Genomic DNA, 12,574 nt, shown 5'->3' on the forward strand with positions numbered 1-12,574 from the left:
ATCAGATGCACAGGCTTTTGCAAAGCAAAAAAAAAATGTGGAGACACCACTCCATCAACAGATGGATGGAGTGGTAGAAGTATGACATCTATTTGGAGAACTATCAAAATTAAAGGAAAGAACGTGTTAGTGAACAGAGTGCTACGAGGAGCAGAAGAAATAAGAAGTAAGGCTTAACTATTATTGTTAGGAATAAAATGTCCTGGTGTTAAATAAATAAGATTTTTTTTGGATGAAGAGTTCAGTAAGTCTAAATGTAAAATAAAAGTTGCTAAGGAAATATATTTCTCCTCGGACTATCAATAATCATCTCTTTAATGTTTCAGTCAGTCCTGGGCAGGTTTAGTCCCTCCTCTCTTACTTAACATGCGTATTTATCTCTTCTAGATTCTAGATACAAAGTTCATGGAGGGCAGACCACTTTGTTCTGATAACATGATGAAAGAGAGCCTTTTTAAGAATATCAACCTGGCAGAGATACGTTAGATGAACTAAATGGATTGGAGGGAAAAGGGGAGACCGCCAAGGAAGCAACTTAATTAGCCTAGTGGTTAGGCGGCAGTCCCAGCAAATGTTGTGACCCCACTGGAAATAAAACAAAATAGTCGGTGTGTGTGTTGGGGAGGGAGTAAATACCTCACAAGTTTAGTAGGAGCATACTTCTTTATTTTGCTCTCATGATTACTGCAATGCATGTGATGGCTTGAAGTACTGGATGGTGTGTTTCACCATCTCTGATGGTGGTTATTACGGTAGCAGGGGGTAAGATTGCTGAATTTCTGGAAGAAAATATTTAAAGTTTAACATCTAAAATTGTTCTTAATGATTTTAACATACCAGAAGTCTTTTAATAATTAAATAACAACATGTGTCTCTAATTTGGGGGGAAAATTTGGTCCTGAGTATTCTCCTAACTCATACTGTAATGCTAGAAAAATGGTCCCCTAGAAATAATACATTTCTCATGCATGTATGTTGACATCAAAACTAATCTCCAAAATCATTAAGAGACTGTAATAAAAGACAAGGTCGGCCATGCGCGGTGGCTCACACTTGTAATCCCAGCACTTTGGGAGGCTGAGGCGGGCGGATCACGAGGTCAGGAGATCGAGACCACGGTGAAACCCCGTCTCTACTGAAAATACAAAAAAAAAAAAATTAGCCGGGCGTGGTGGCGGGCGCCTGTAGTCCCAGCTACTCAGAGAGGCTGAGGCAGGAGAATAGTGTGAACCCGGGAGGCGGAGCTTGCAGTGAGCCGAGATTGCGCCACTGCACTCCAGCCTGGGCGACAGAGCAAGACTCCGTCTCAAAAAAAAAAAAAAAAAAAAAAAAAAGAATATTTTTGTATTTTTAGCTTGATTTCTACAACTTTTTATTAGATTTAAATTTATTGGAATCTCTATCTAATTATACACCTTCAAGTGATACTCAAATGAATTTTCTTCAGAAATCTTCTTCCAAAATTGGACACCACCCCCCTCCATTTAGGTTTTCATTGACTTTCAGTAAAATTACATACGTTCTAAATGTCTAATTGTTACTCTTTGCCTTGAATCCTCCATTTTTCTGCCAAAGTGGTCTTGACAAATCCCATATATATTAATACATTAGCCCATTAGTAATTCAATCCCTAAAGTCCTTCAGTGATTCCTTTTGCCATCAGGATAAAATATCAAGCTCTTAGAATGACTGCCAGGCACTTCATGAACTGGTCCTCGTTTTAAGCTGCCACATCGCCCATTTCCCTCCTCCTTCAGACATACTTCACATTTTGCAGAAAATGTTTTTGGTGGAAATGGTGGTGGTTTTTAAATTTTTTTTGTAGTCACATTCTGTATACTTCAAGATATTTAACATTATCTCAATATAACAAAATATAAATTTCCTTACTTTTTTCTTCTATAACTTTAGGTGTATTAAGTAGCATTAAGAAAATAATAAAGTAAGACATTTACATAAAAACCCCCAAATGCCATTATTTCTAACCTCTTCTTACTCTCATCTATGATCCAAAGCACTTCTTAGATAGCTGTAGTTGGAAAATGGGTAAAACTTTGTAATGTTATCCAGCTAACATTTAATGTACGTACATTTTACTCTAGGATATCCTTTGTGTAGTTAACATTCTGTTGCACTCTTATTCACATTTTGAAAGACCCAATTTCTTGTTTTTAACTCTATGATATCCTTTCTGTAGTTAACATCCTGTTAAATTCTTATTCACATCTTGAAGAGCCAATTTTTTTTGTCTGTCCTGTCCAATGAGAAGATTTCCTTTCTTGGGAATTACTGTACAAAATTTCAACCCATCTGTCTTGGTAACTGATATAAAAGTAGACAGAAAATCAGTTAGGATAGTTGACCCTTGAATAATATGAGTCTGAACTGTGTAGATCCACTTATACTCAGATGTTTCTCAATAAAATTTACACCAAGTATGCCTTCATCTCCTGCATCCTCTTCTACCTCCTCCACCTCTTCTGCCTCTGTCACCTGAGACAGGAAGACCAACTCCTCCTCTTCCTCAGCCTACTTAACACAAAGAAACTGAAGATGAAGACTTTTATGATACATTTCAACTTAATGAATAGTAGATACATTTTTTCTTCCTTATGATTTTAAATTACTTTTTGTTTTATCTAGCTAACTTTATTCTATAAAATACACATAACATACCAAATAATGTTAATCAACTGTTTATGTTACCAGTAAGGCTTATGGTCAACAGCAGGTTATACTAGTTAAGATTTTGGAAAGTTGAAAGTTACACAAAGATTTTTTGACTACACAGGAAGTTGGCACTTTAACTCTCAAGGGTTATTCAAGGATAAACTGTGTATGCAAGACTTAAACAACACTATCAATCATCTTGACCCAATGAACTCTCCACTCAACAACAACAAAATACACATTATTTCTATGTGTGCACAGAATATTTGCCAAAATACACCATATTCTGGGCTATAAAACAAATCTCAATATACTTAAGAAAACTGAAATCCCAGAAAATCATGCCCTCTGATCACAATGGAGTTAAATTAGAATTCAATAACTAAAAAGTATCTGGAAAATCCCTGAAATATGTGGAAATTAAACAACACTTCCTAAATACCTCATGGGAGAAAGGACAAAGTAAAACAAGAAATGTCTTTACCAGATGAAAATAAAAATAAAATAAAAGTAAACCAGGTAAAAACATAACATTATCAGACTTTTCAGAGTAGAGCAAAAGCGGTGCACAGAGGAAAATGCATAGCATCAAACACTTATGGTAGAACAGATGAAAGGGCTCAATTAATAATTTAAGACTTCAACTTTAAAAACTTAAGACAAAGGGGAATATCAGGCAAAAGAGCTAATTGAATCCAGTAAGCAGAAGGAAAATAAGTACAATAAACACAAGAAACAATAAGAAGAAAATAGCAGCAATCAATGAAATAAAAAAAGTGAAGACAACAAAGAAACTCAATGAAACCAAAAGCTGGCTAACTGAAAAGTCAATCTGTTTTTTTGTTTTCTATTATTCTGTTTCTTTGTTCCCACCTCACAAAACCTACCATTCTGCCATTATCCAGTGGGAGCTCTTATTCTAAATGCCCTGATTCAGGAATTACAGATAAAAGCCTGTCAGATGTGCAAATAAATTTGTAGTACACTCTCTACAAAAAGAGCACAAGGGAGTTTCTCGGAGCAATGAAAATATTCTATATCATGATTTTGGTGTGACTTACAACACTATATTATACATTTGTTAAAACACACCAAATTATACAATTAACATTGGTGAATTTGTTGCACATAAATTATAGGTCAAAAATATTATCTCAAGGGTTATTTATAAATTTTCTAAAGAAAATTAGATTTATTAAATGATCAATATGCTACAGGGTACTATTAAGATAGTATTGGGAGGGAGACATTTACTTGTTAATTTTGTTAATTTTGCCTCACTTGTTTTAGACAATTTGGGTCTAAAAATATGTATATAGGTGATATAGATGAAAAGAAATGTACTGGCTGTTTTATTAGTGAAAGTGTTTTTACTTTTAATATGAATATTTATTTTAATGAATATTATTCATTTAAATGCTGCTATTCTCCAACTTACCCAACTAAAAGAATTCTAACAGCCAAGCTAATAGAATTTCTAAGCAGTTATATCATTCTACCTCTATCATATGAACATTAGCTCCACAGATAAGAATATAAATTATTTTCTTACATAGGACATGAATGTAGTGCCAAATGGTAACTTCTGTAAGGGACTATGTTTCACACCATTTGTGATTAGGAACTAGGTATTCTTCAGGCTGTGGTGAGCTATTTTATTGGTTGTTACAGCCAGTGCAATAGATCCTAACTTATCTTTCATCTGACCTTAAATATAAACGAAAAACAATAAATTTATTTCAAGGTTGCACTGAGAATAAGCAAGGCCAATTGAAATTGAGGCTTTAAGCCTCTTCCAAATTATATTCTGAGCCAAGCTACAGTAAGAAAAGAAAAGAATTGGACTTAACTTTTCTGTTGTTAAATTATGTTTTAATATTGGAAGCTGTGATTATATTCTTTTTCTTGTTTGTTTGTTAGGAGAAAAAAGAAAAAGAACAGCATTCAGCATGAATAAAGGACTAACCATTATTAATGAATATCGATGAATGCTTTAATGTAGCAAATCGTAGGCATATGGAAATACTGGCATTGATTAATATTTCACATAAAGTTGAATTATTTTCTTATTGAGAAAAGTTTTTAAGCATCTTTTCTTATGCGGGTAATATGAAAAACATAGGCATGTATCTTTTCCAAATACTCTTTTAAGGATCATGGGCTTAGAGTAAAACTCTAAGATCTTAAGACTAAAAAGCAGGAAATAATCAAACTTGGAATAAGGTATAACTTTCAATGAATATCAAGTAAATGGCATAGATACATAGCTACAGAATTAACTTGAAGAGCAACACATTGAAAATGAGCCAAAGTCTCAGCCCACAGGAGTTGAGAAAGACTGCTGTGTAATATACTGTCAGGTCTGTTTATTAGACAAGGCCTGGATAGGAAACTTCTTTTGCTGCATTTGCTCCCAGTGAAATTTGAATCCGAAAAATCCATGACACAAGTGTTCCATTTCATTACTGTGTATTGATTACTCATGTGTATCCTTCTAAGAAACCAGAGAAACATGGCTGTTATAAATCCTCTTATTTCACACTGATACTCTAGTTTAAAACGCGGAGTGGTAAAACACAATTAGAAGACTGTTAAAAATCATCCTGAATTTTAATTTCCATAATCAGGAAGGTAAACTTAAGGTAGCCAAGCAAGAAAGGAGAATTATTTCTGTGCCAGCCATCTCTGGTTCTTACCTACCAGGCTCACAACCATTTGAATGGTGGCAACAACAGATCCAGTAGAAAGAAAATATGTTTAGGACTTACATGAGGGTAAAACCATCTTGAAACAGGTCAACTTACCTACAGAAATGGAAAGCCTACAATAACAAGAGTAGTTGTCAAGATTTTTGTGTACTGCTATTTACTTCCATGTTTTTCTTTTTTTTTTTTTTTTGAGGCGGAGTCTTGCTCTGTCGCCCAGGCTGGAGTGCAGTGGCGCAATCTTGGCTCACTGCAAGCTCCGCCTCCCGGGTTCACGCCATTCTCCTGCCTCAGCCTCTCTGAGTAGCTGGGACTACAGGCGCCCACCACCGCGCCCGGCTAATTTTTTTTGTATTTTTAGTAGAGACGGTGTTTCACCGTGGTCTCGATCCCCTGACCTCGTGATCCGCCCGCCTCAGCCTCCCAAAGTGCTGGGATTACAAGCGTGAGCCACCGCATCCGGCCATGTTTTTCTTATGTAAATTTTTTAGAACTTTTCTCCCAAGGTAACAGTGAGCCTTTTAAGTCTCCCCTCTGATACTAGGCAAAATACTTTAAGTCACAAGTTATGAGACTGCGTGCATCTTCAAAGCTGGCTTCCCTTGGAAATGCTAAGTTGGAATACTGATTACTTGACCACTTTCTAGGAACTCTACTTCTTCCTTCTCTAATTGGAAGCTGTGTTGACTTCCGTTCAATAATTTAACTTCCATAATTTTACTTCGGAAAATTGGGCTTATGTGAGTCTCAATGGCTTTCCAAATTTAAAGGTATCATTTTATTAAGTATATCAAGCAATACAGTGTTAATGTATTAAAAATAAGTTTTGTCACTTTGGGAGGCCAAGGAGAGTGGATCAATTGAAGTCAGGAGTTCCAGACCAGCCTGACCAACATGGCAAAACCCCACCTCTGTTAAAAATACAAAAATTAGTTAGGTGTGGTGGCGGACACCTGTAGTCCCAGCTACTCGGGAGGCTGAGGCAGAAGAATCGCTTGAACCCTGGGAGGTGGAGGTTGCAGTGAGCCACGATCATGCCACCACACTCCAGCCTGGGCAACAGAGCTGGACTCTGTCTCAAAAATGAAATAAAATAAGTTTTGCAATGATGGTTTTACATTCCTTGATCTAAAGCAGTTTCATACATTTTCCCAAAAACGTGAAATAAATTGAAGTTATCATTTTAAAACCATGTTTATGAAAACCACGGTTCATTTGCCTCATCTTTTTTTTTGTTCCTTCCACTACCCTCTTTAGTTACATCAATTTGTCTCTAGATTAGTGGCTTTATCCTCCTTTCTGGTCTTTCTGCGTCTGTTCTCTTCCACATTTGTTTTTTATACCACTACTAGATTAACCTTCAGAAATTGTGTTTAATGCTTTTATGTGCAATACATTACTTAGAAGAGAACATCTAAATTGGTTTTCCAGTAGTTCTAGGGCTAGTAAAATCTGGCTACAGGTTTTCCTTTTCAAAATTTCTCCCAGTCTTCCGAGCCTCTAGCAAATGTCCGTCATGATCCTCAAACTGCACCTTTGCTTATATTATGAGCCTTGCCTGAGAAACATGCAACTTGATGGCTCAGCAGCAAATAACAAGCTTGTATAACTTTTATACAAACTCTAAACACCAAATTTTGGTAATGACAATATCACTTGATTGGTATTTACTATCCACTGTAGCATATTTGAATTTAGATATCTGAATACCTAGTCATGTAATATACATATATAAAGGGTAAAGTAAATAGTCACACACACGTAAATGACAAATACATACATATATATGTATACACACATAGATACACCAAATGAAAATCTATGGGGTTGTTGACCCCGCACTCCTTTTCCAGCAGCTGTGGCCCCATCAGCACCATCACCGTAGGAGTGAGCATTCTATTCAGAGTGACCCTTTCCACTGACAAGAGGTGATTATCCGATGAGGAAAAGGTGGATTATTATGCCTTGGGAATTTTAAAACTTGCAAAAGCATTGACTTAATCTCTTTGTAATGGTTGAATTTCTAAACTGGAAACTCAGAACATACCAGGCGTATTTCATGACCAGGAAGTGTATTATGCATTGACTCAATATCCCTTATCTCTTCCAATCTCCTTCTAGAGTGTCTTCTTGCACTGCTGAAGCTGAAGGGCTAAAACCACCTAAGACTTCCTCTTCCAGACTTCCTTTCAGTGAGGGTTCTAGGTGAACTTTGGACTCTACCAATTAAGCACACATGGATGAGACATGAATTCAAAACTGAATTTCCAGTGAAAAAGGCAGAGGTTTTACTAGTGTAGGGTGGGACAGAGGCAGAAAGTTTAGCAATGAACAGCTGCAGTGGCGACTTCCAGTTTGGTTGGCAGTTTTCAGTTAGGTTAGAGGCAGCAGTGCTCTTGGCTACGCAGTACTGCAATGAGCCTTTGGAAGCTGTTCCTGGAAATTCAGCCTAGGTTCTATTTTTTTTAGCTTTCCCAATAATTCATAATCTATTTAACAAACGTAATAAATATCTTTCGGTTGAAATGAGCTAGAGTGGATTCTTTTCCTACATTGTCCTTTGGACAAAGCTGGTCTGTAGTGAGAGAGAAGAGCTAGGGAACACCAGGGGTATCTGGTTTCCTGGCCCCACGTGCACCTAGCACCAAGCAGCATCCTGGCATTTTCTCTTGGTTTGGTTGTGAAACATTTTTCTGGACTTTACCAGCCAATAAATTCTACTTGCTGCTCTTATATCGGTTTGAATTTGTTTCCTTGTCATGTTCCCACAAGAATTGTACTGATATACTATGTTTCATCTACCCCATCTCACTCCCTGTCATAAGGAGAAATATGTGTACCTTAATGTCTATCCTTTGCATATCAAGCCTATCTCAAGACTAAAACTTACTGACTGAAGCAGTTTTTATTGTTGATGCCTCTATAAATACATAAACCAAAATATTTTGAGTTTCTTTTCTCATATATATGAGAAAATATATAATTGTATACGTATAATTATATATTATATAATATAAAAATTCATCAATTATATATATAGACGAATTATCTGCAATTGGCTTCAATAGACATTTTAAATGAGAAATTCTCTGAAATGTTTTCAACTTTTCTGAAGAAATCCCAATCATTTCCTGATTCCATTTAGCCATACTCAAGGATAATCCTGATAATTACATTGATTATTTCGCAAGTGGAAATGTCAACAATGAAAGATTAAGCATATTTTGCAGAGGCCAGCAAAGATTCCCTTTCTTTGATGAAGAAAATTAGCCACCTCGAATTGATAATAGCAGTCAAACCAATCCAGACATAACTTTAATACCTTAGAGGCCTATTAAATATTTGAAGATAATTTAACTACTGATTCATCCACTAACCTTTTAAAAAGTCCCTCCTCCCATTTCCTTGGGGAAGGTGCAAGAATTTCTGCAAGGACAAATAACTGAAGGAAAGAAGTCACCTGCTGTAGGAAAATCATTTAACACATCCAGGAACCAGCTACAATCTTGACCTCATTTAAATGAGCTTGGACTTGGCATGAGGTAAAAACAGTTTGAACAAAAAATAAATAAATAATCTGCTAACGATCACATGCCTTAACTCACAATCTAGCAATAAATCACTTCTACTGGAATGAGAAGGAGGAGGTTTAGCAGCACTACTTAAATCAAACTCCATTTTCTGTGCTTATTTTTACTTTGGTCATAGGATTTAACCTTTAAATGCAACATAAATGGAAAGCATTTTTTCCAGTTTAAATTTGCACGTGAAAAATTAAAGTGAGTAAGAGATTGTTTATCTTCTCCAGCATGTGATGGTAGCATTTATAATTTCATATAACAATAGATATCTCTCGCTTGGTGAATCTCTGCCTGGAATAAATCAAATTTGTCATGTCCATTTTGCATTTTGTTTGTCTGTGCTGTTACTAATGTGCCAGGTTTAAAAATCTCAGTGACCCTGTATCTGAGCCGTGAATTCCTGAGAAAGACAGAGATATTACTTGATCTCTCCACATTCTCTTTCTTCTGTTTATTTTCTATTTCTTTTTCTTCTTGTTGATTTTTTAAACTGTGGAGACTTCATGATGTGAGTGACACCATCAAAAAGGTTTAATGGTTTTGAGTTAGGATGTATCTTACATTAGAACAGAGGGAAGATTGTCTATCTGGGGCAATTTGATAAATGTTATAAAAGATTCCTTCCTTTCATAATATATTTCTCTCCTAGGCCTCATAAATTTCTACCAATCATGATTTAATCTATGGTATTGTCTTCAAGTCTCTAGGAGTTCCCTTTTGAATAACAAATACTCCCAGGAGACAATTTTTTAAAATGAGAAAACAAACAAAATCCTAAGTCATTACTGCATTTATGTGAGCTAATTAATTAGAGATGCAATAACGTATTTTCTTGCAAGTTTCTTAGAGAAAGAAACAAGTGATAACTAGGTTGTGACAGGGAACAAAAAAAGATGTTTAAAGCTGGAGTATGAGACACTACTTTCTGGTGCTTACTAAATAAAGGTCAGGCTCAGCATGTGGACCCTGGTGGCAGGCAGGAGGGAGGATTAAAAGGATAGTAAAAAATAGAGAGAAACACACACAGACAGAGATAGGAAGAGAGAGATAGAAAGAGAGATGTCTCATACAAACAATCTGTTATTCCCACATATTTATTCTAAGTGCCTCTGGGAAAATTTTTAGTATTAATTACTAATTTAGTAAATCCTAGTCTGACCACCTTTAAGCCTATTTTCATCTGAATGTGGTAATGTCCCAGTGTGCATTTTTAATTCAAAGTTCAGTATTTTTAAGTGAAAAATATATGATAGGAATAAAGCTATAAACTAGCTTGTTTAATTGGGGTTAATATATACAACAAATTGTTAATAGCAATGAGATGAAAATTATATATATATTTATAAATTTATAAATATATATGTATATAAATTTTATATATATATTCTGAAATGCTCCAAGATCCTGAACTTTTTGAGCACTGATGTGAGGCCTCAAGTGGAAAATTCCACACCTGACTTCATGTAATGGGCCGCTATGGTTTGGGTGTTTGTCCCTGCTAAACTTCAAGTGGAATTTGATCCCTATTAATGGAAGTGGGGCCTAATGGGATGTGTTGTGGTCATAAATCTGTACGTATATGTATGTATATGTATATAGATACATATATATACACATGTATAACATACATATGTATATATATGTACGTATATGTGTGTGTGTATATATATATATATATATATATATATATATATATATATATATATACACATACACACACACACAGACCAGAAGTGTTTTGGACTTAGGATCTTTTCAGATGTTTTAATATTTGCCTATATATAATTACATATCTTGAGAATGGAAAACCAAGTCTAAATATGAAATGTTTTTGTTTTATATACGCCTTTTATAGATTGCCTGAAGATAATTTTATGCAATATGGTTAACAATTTTGTGCATGAAACAAAGTGTTGACAGCATTTTGACTGTGACCCATGTCCTTGTCCAGTTTGTGTTGCTGCATAGGAATACTTCAGGCTAGGTAACTTATGAAGAAATGAGATTTGTTTGGCTCATGGTTCTGCAGAGTGTACAACAAGCATGGCACCGACATCTACATCTGGCGAGGGTGTCAGTCTGCTTCCTCTCATGGTAGAAGGCAAAGGGGAGCCAGCAATGTGCAGAGGCCACATGACACAAAAAGAAGCAAGAGGAATGGGGGAGATGCTGGGCTCTTTTTAACAACCAGATCTAGAGAAAACTAAGAAGTGAGAACTCACTCACCAACCTCCAAAGGACGGCATTAATTTTTTCATGAGGGTTCTAGACCTATGACCCCAACACATCCCATTAGGCCCCACTTCCAATAATAGGAATCAATTCCAACTTGAAGTTTAGCAAGGACAAACACCCAAACCATAGCAGCCCATTACATGAAGTCAGGTATGGAATTTACCACATAAGGCCTCACATCAGTGCTCAAAAAGTTCAGGATCTTGGAGCATTTCAGAATTCAGTTTTTTAGATTAAGAATCCTCAACTTGTATATTTAAACAGCTATTTTAAGGAAAGACTATTAGCTTAGAAATATTATCCTGATTCCAAAATTGTAAACAGACCTTTGGTATTGCAAGATGAAAGTGAACCATGGAATTCCATTACTCAGATTCATAAAGGCTTCTCTAAACATTTCTTCTTTTGGAGACAAAGGAAGATAGGACCATAGATTAAAAAGTATTCTAAAATGTTAAAAGATTTTTAACATATATTAATTGGAAAAAAAACACATTTAAAATTATTTCTATAAAACTAGAAGTAAACATGCCTAAAAGTATTATTTATGTATAAATGCAACTTTTTATAGTGACAGTTTTAATAAGTATTTACAAGTGTTGTCAATAATTATTTGAAACCTATGAAAATTTAGTCAAAACCACAAAATAATTATTGAGTTACACGATACCAAAGAAGTATTGGTTAAAGCTTATTTATTTAGATATAAATACACTGCCCCTTTCCTATTGGACATTGGGATTGGAACTAGACCTTGTTAAGAAAAGTGAGAAACATAACGCTACACAGCCAGTTAAGATTTTGCTTAAGGGTAGATCCCATTCCCCTCAGTTCTGTAGATTATCTGTTATCACAAGAGGTATGAAATCCACAAGTACACCAAGGCACGAGGAAGCAGAACTGTAAGTTTCTCAGCTACAGGAACTTTGCTCTTAGGTGGTCTAGTCTCCTTTTTCCACATTCAGGAGACCACGTTTACACAGCTGCATTGGGACTGGCTATACTAGAGAATCCTCAGCTTGGTTCTCAGCTGTTGGTCCCCAGGCAACAAGGAGGAGGAAGAGTTCCGCAGGAGCTTTGTGAGAAATGTATTATCACATATCTTCTACTCCATTTAATTAATAATCTTCTGGCTCTAAAGATTATATTTGAAATGATAATGATATTAAAATGGATAACAAAAGTGTCACGTTGTTATATAATATTTTTTCTATTTTTGTCAGTTTACTAAGTGTTGTTATATGTCTCTCATTTCTCTCACTAAGAAACAGCCCTGCACCTTATGTTGTATCAGTTAAGAAACTGTAGTTTGCAAGTAAAAGAAAATTCAACTTAAACTAGTATTGGCAGGGAAAATGTTGGTTCATCAAAGTGAAAAGCCTA

The 12,574-nt window shown here is 35.4% G+C and overlaps 1 long non-coding RNA gene across 1 annotated transcript; it reads right to left on the reverse strand.

Annotated features, from left to right (window-relative positions):
• Positions 1-2,163: 2,163 nt before the first annotated feature.
• Positions 2,164-12,263, reverse strand: LOC134737098 (uncharacterized). The gene is made up of 3 exons (XR_010121671.1): positions 12,072-12,263; positions 11,518-11,593; positions 2,164-2,529 (listed from the first exon to the last, which is right to left on the reverse strand). It is a non-coding gene; the product is annotated as an uncharacterized lncRNA (long non-coding RNA).
• Between the last annotated feature and the right edge of the window lie 311 nt (positions 12,264-12,574).

The sequence above is a fragment of the Symphalangus syndactylus genome, chromosome 7, assembly GCF_028878055.3.
Source record: "Symphalangus syndactylus isolate Jambi chromosome 7, NHGRI_mSymSyn1-v2.1_pri, whole genome shotgun sequence".
NCBI lineage: Eukaryota > Metazoa > Chordata > Mammalia > Primates > Hylobatidae > Symphalangus > Symphalangus syndactylus.